The following is a 6,000-nucleotide window of genomic DNA, read 5'->3' as shown; positions in this document are numbered from 1 at the left end:
TATGTGCTTCGTAGTCATGTGCAAAGCATGTACATAAACAGAATCTGTGTGGCCAGCCCTCCCCTCTGCCTGGGCACTCTTTTCCTCTAACAAAGGAGGTTAATATTCCTCCTTGGCGGTTGTCCCTGCTGCAGGAACGTGTCAGCCCAGTTTTGGCCCTGATCTCAGGCAGACTGAAGCTCAGCCTACCCACCTGTAAAACAGGTTTAATGCTAGTCAGCTTATTTCTAGAAAAGCTAGGAGGATTACTTCATGTCTGAGATCTCTAGATGAGAACTGCTCAGTGGCAGAAAGCATTTTAAAAGAGCAGCTGGAAATTAGGGCCAGAGCAGGCTGGCAGCCCTGTGAGCCATTAGAGATGACCACAGAAGCTACACTGTTCGTGTCTCATTACCCAAGATCCTCAGAAAGGCTAGGATGCAGATGATTCACAAACCAGAAAGTGCTTTTGAATTAGTTATTAAGTGGGATTCATGTTGATTTTACTGCTTGGGGACACGCAGTGTTGGGCTGCAGAATCTCTTGCCATCTCTTCAGGGTGAAATGTGGTGGCAATGTAGAGTCCTCTCACCCATGTATCTATTGCCGTTTTATTTTTGCCTCCATGGAGTAGTCCAAAGGCCATTGAAGAAGCCCATGAATCTTCCCCATATCTGCAGTAAGCTTTGGATCAGACCTCACTAAGCCAGCTAAAGCATGCTGCTGAACATGCTATGACAAGTTCACCGGCATGTGCTGATCACTGCAGGAGAGCTGGTATAAGTGTGCTCCTGAAACGAGGAAGATCTTGACTAAGGAGGCAGTAGCTTCCTGCTTAGTCCTCACTGGAGCACACCAGTGCCACTTAAATGGGGAAACAGAGCAGCTCTGAACTGATTCCCTCCCCTGTGGGCTGTTCCAGAGAAGCCAGAGGGAAGGTATTGTGTTACTCTTAATTCACTCTGTGATCACGTAAGTCTCCCAAATCCCACTGCCAGTAAGCTCCGATGATTAAACAGCTTACTGAAGGAAACTACAGCTAACACCTTCTAGTCTTATCAAAGCGTATTGCTAATGAGGACTGGGAAATCACTCAGTGATAATACAACATCTCTAGATTAACATTAGCTTACTCATGTTTTTATAGTTAATGACTGAAATTCCAACAATCACTTGGATTCACATAACATTTCTTATCGGTGTTTTGGTATGCTAGCTTCAGTATTTCCCCAACTGAAGTCCATTGACTGGAAGTGGAAAAGGGAAAGTCAAGAGTCTGAGGCCATGTTGATTTGGGCATCTCAGTTTAGGAATCTTGCAGGAGGTCTGACTTCAGAAATGTTTAGCTTTGGCCCCCTGAAAGTCATCAGACAATATCTGACTGATTTGCCCACACACACATCACTGCTGAGCTCATGAACACCTGCCTGAAAAGTTACATAGAAACAACCAATGGTCCTGCATCAGTCCTGCAAGATGCAAGTGACTGCAGTTCCTCTTCTGTGTTTCACGTTCCCTGGTGGAGAAGCAGTAGAAGAAAGGGGATGAATGAACTGTAGACAAAAACTGATGCTGGTGGTCCACTTTATGGCTTCAGTGTGGGAAAGATCTTTAATAAGGAGTGAGGGAACTGCCAGCAAAAAGAGAATCTGCATGAAATAGGTGTAGAAGTAACCTGGAGAGATCAACTATGCCACCCCTCAGACTGAAGGGATGACTTCTACACCTGTGCTGCTCTTGAAGACCAGAGGACTATGCCCTCACCATTACTAGGGGTCTGTCAGCCTTGGCAGGATAGTGACACAAGAGCATAGCCTAACTATTAAGGAGATCATGCAATATCTAGCCTGAATCTCACTTGATGTGGGAATATTGCTACCACCATGAGCTCACAGGGAGCTGTATAACTCAGGATCTCTTGCTCTGATGGCAAGAAGCTGCACTGCAGGAGAGTCTACCTTTGCTATAAATAACATGAAGTCTGAAGTCGCCAAAGGACTTTGTTACTACAGCAGTGCAGAACTTAGGTAATCACTGAAAGGGATGAAGGAGGAGCTGGAAATGCTCCACAAGAGCTTCAGGAAGAGGCTACCACAGAGGAAAACAGCTGTCCGTAATGGAAAGGGATTAGATAAGCAAACTTTACTAGGGTTGAGTGCAGGAGTAGAGCGTACACTGGAGACTCAAGAGCACCAAGAAGCACAGAGACGGTGGGAAGGCTGGATTCCATCCTCCTGTCCAGTCTACAGGGTAGCTACATTTTATGTGAGTACTGCTTTGCATCAGCTTTACTTGCAAATGTGGGAACCAAGGTTCAGGGCAGCTCCTAACAGAAGAAGGAAAACCAGGACTTAGTGAAGGATTTGACAGAAGAGAAGAAAGGGCTCAGTGGCTTGAGTTTGATGATGAGAAGGAGAGCTGTGTGGCAGGGACAGAGACAATGTGCAGCCAGTACATTACAAAGCAATCAAAGGAAAAGAACACAGTAGTTTAACTGGATAAACACAAATGCGTTTAATTCTGTCTTGTTTTACCATGTGTGCATGCCTGAATCATGCTGTGCAACACTGCTTTGAAATGTCTGTGAGAGACAGATGTAGTTAGCAATTGTTCCTCGATGTTGAGGGGAAGAAAACCAGCATTTGCTGACAAAGAAGTAAGAAGATTCTTTCAAAAAGAATAAGAATAATCTTAATGTCTCCTCCAGGAGAACATGTGGGATGGTCTGAGATTTCAGTACAAACTCATTTGGTAGAGAGAGGCCTTGAACTACACAGATAAATCTGTTGCACATCAGTGAATGCAGAAATGACACAGAGAGCAAGACATCCCTTAGCAACTCATCTGGTTTCCAGTCCTGGAAATCTGACTCCTGCCAGCACAAGTGACACAGATGACCCAGAGCATGGTAAGTGATCCAAGCTGCTCCATAAAGAAACTGGTAGTGTGCAAGCTGCAAAGTGTTCAGACATTTCCGTAGAGTTTGAAAATCACATGGGGTGTAATATTGCGAGGGCCTGCTAACAAAAAACATGGCTTTCATCTTCCAAAGACCTGAGTTACCGTTGTATGAAGACAAAGGCAAACACCTCCCTCAGAGTACAGTGATCTGAGGATCAGGCTCCAAGGGAATGACTGATGTTCAATTCAAGCTGACAGCTAACAAAAGCTCCTGTACGTGTGCCAGCAAACCACTGCCAGGAAAATCAGCGTGGCTCCCAACTTGCCGATTTCTGCATTATCAGACCTCCTACCCTACATGACCCTTGCTGATCTACACAGGCAGGCTCAGTGGAGAGTGGAAGGACAAGGGAGCTTACCAACCCTGGTCACCCTTAGTCAGGTGGCGGCATTTCATGAAGGAATCAGTGTCATTTCTAAGTAACTCAGGCTCTAGACTCATCACATGATCAGCCACAACTCCCAGGAAAAAGCACAAAAAATCAAACAGGACATTTGTTGGGGACTTAAGCAAACACCCATAAGGACAAAAGGGGCACTTTCTGTAGAGGGCAGGATGCTTCAGATCAGACTGAAACTAGCAGGCAGTTGTAGAAAGTGACACTGCTTGTAAATAGTTTCAGAGATCTAATCTATATCTCATCTCTCCCCTTCACCAGCAAAATCTGAAGTCCAAACATCCCACCGTTCACTCAGGTGCAGGCTTCACAGTACTAACTACTGCATATCATGTATAGGGAGGTATGATTGTTGTTCATTCCTATGGTGTCTCTACAAGGAGGCCGACTCAGTGGAAATGACCAGTCTTTGAATTACATCTTTTTTTAGTGTGTTTGGGTTGTTGGATGTTTTTTAATAGAAAAAAGGAATCAGCAGTTGTCTGTATTTTTAAACTGTGAAACACAGACCTCCTTCTGCTTCCAAGCTCTCATTGCAAAGCCTTTCCCTTCTGTGATTCCATAGCACCTTGTCTCTGTAAGTTTCTATTTTCAGTTCATAACTGATCAGATTCAACTGGTAGCAGAAATCATTTCAGTCAACAGGAATCTTTCCTCTCTCTAGCTTTGGTTGAGCTTGGGCCAGGCACCTGGCAAGGTGCTGCCTGGTCTCCTTCCTTATTTCAAAAAGGAAATCCATGATGAGAAAGATCCTGTCCTGGAGCAGATAACCTCCAGGACTGATGATTTTGCTCTGCTTACCCAGAATCTTCTGCAATGTTTCAAATGGTTTGGTTCAAAGAAGCCTTAGCACCCAATTTAGTAGAATTTAATCCAATCTTAATGCCATTATTTTGAGGATTAAAAACAACGTTGTCCCACTCACTGGTTGGGTCCACTCACTGGTTGGGTCATCTGAAGCAATGTGGTATTTTTGGAGATGACATAGAGTGCTGAGTGACCCACGAGTGCTGAGGGAGCTGGCGGATGTCATTGCTGAGCCACTCTCCATCATCTTTGAGAGGTCCTGGAGGACAGGAGAGGTGCCCGAGGACTGGAGAAAGGCCAATGTCACTGCAATCTTCAAAAAGGGCAAGAAGGAGGACCCAGGGAACTACAGGCCGGTCAGCTTCACCTCCATCCCGGGAAAGGTGATGGAGCAGCTTATCCTGGAGGTCATCATCAAGCAAGTGCAGGAAAAGAAGGTTATCAGGAGTAGTCAGCATGGATTCACTAAGGGGAAATCATGCCTGACCAATCTGATAGCTTTCTACGATGGCATGACTGGCTCGGTAGATGAGGGGAGAGCCGTGGATGTTGTCTACCTCGACTTCAGCAAGGCTTTCGACACGGTTTCCCACAACATCCTCCTAGGGAAGCTCAGGAAGTGTGGGCTGGATGAGTGGTCGGTGAGGTGGATTGAGAACTGGCTGAATGGCAGAACTCAGAGGGTTGTCATCAGCGGCGCTGAGTCTAGTTGGAGGCCGGTAACTAGTGGTGTCCCCCAGGGGTCAGTACTGGGCCCAGTCTTGTTTAACTTCTTCATCAATGACCTGGATGAAGAGTTAGAATGTACCCTCAGCAAGTTTGCTGATGACACCAAACTGGGAGGAGTGGTAGATGCACCAGAAGGCTGTGCTGCCATTCAGCGTGACCTGGACAGGCTGGAGAGTTGGGCAGAGAGGAACCTGATGAGGTTCAACAAAGGCAAGTGCAGGGTCCTGCACCTGGGGAAGAACAACCCCATGCATCAGTACAGGCTTGGGGCGGACCTGCTGGAGAGCAGCTTTGTGGAGAAGGACCTGGGTGTCCTGGTGGACGACAGGTTAACCATGAGCCAGCAGTGTGCCCTGGCTGCCAAGAAAGCTAATGGGATCCTGGGATGCATTAGGAGGAGTGTGGCCAGCAGGTCGAGGGAGGTTCTCCTTCCCCTCTACACTGCCCTAGTGAGGCCCCATCTGGAGTACTGTGTCCAGTTCTGGGCTCCCCAGTTCAAGAAAGATGAAGAGCTACTGGAGAGAGTCCAGCAGAGGGCTACGAGGATGGTGAGGGGACTGGAGCATCTCCCCTACGAGGAGAGGTTGAGGGAGCTGGGTTTGTTCAGCCTGAAGAAGAGAAGGCTGCGAGGGGACCTAATAAATGCTTATAAATATCTGAAGGGTGGGTGTCAGGAGGATGGGGCCAAACTCTTTTCAGTGGTGCCCAGTGACAGGACAAGGGGCAGTGGGCACAAACTGAAGCATAGGAAGTTCTGTCTGACATGAGGAAGAACTTCTTCCCTCTGAGGGTGACGGAGCACTGGAACAGGCTGCCCAGGGAGGTTGTGGAGTCTCCTTCTCTGGAGATATTCAAGACCCGCCTGGACGCGGTCCTGTGCAGCCTGCTGTAGGTGACCCTGCTTCGGCAGGAGGGTTGGACTAGATGACCCACAGAGGTCCCTTCCAACCCCTACCATTCTGTGATTCCGTGATTCTGTGATAGAGGAAGATTTTGTTGATTGATTGAGGGTTGATTAATTAATTCAGGGTTTTGTTTTGTTAATTGATTACTGCAAGAGATCTCTCCAGTTCAGTTCAGCATCTGTCTTAAAAAAAAACTTTGAAACCAGGACTGACCGGTCTTC

The sequence above is a fragment of the Opisthocomus hoazin genome, chromosome 7, assembly GCF_030867145.1.
Source record: "Opisthocomus hoazin isolate bOpiHoa1 chromosome 7, bOpiHoa1.hap1, whole genome shotgun sequence".
NCBI classification, from domain to species: domain Eukaryota; kingdom Metazoa; phylum Chordata; class Aves; order Opisthocomiformes; family Opisthocomidae; genus Opisthocomus; species Opisthocomus hoazin.
The sequence above is the reverse complement of the archived record's forward strand: the minus strand, read 5'-3'. Positions refer to the sequence as shown.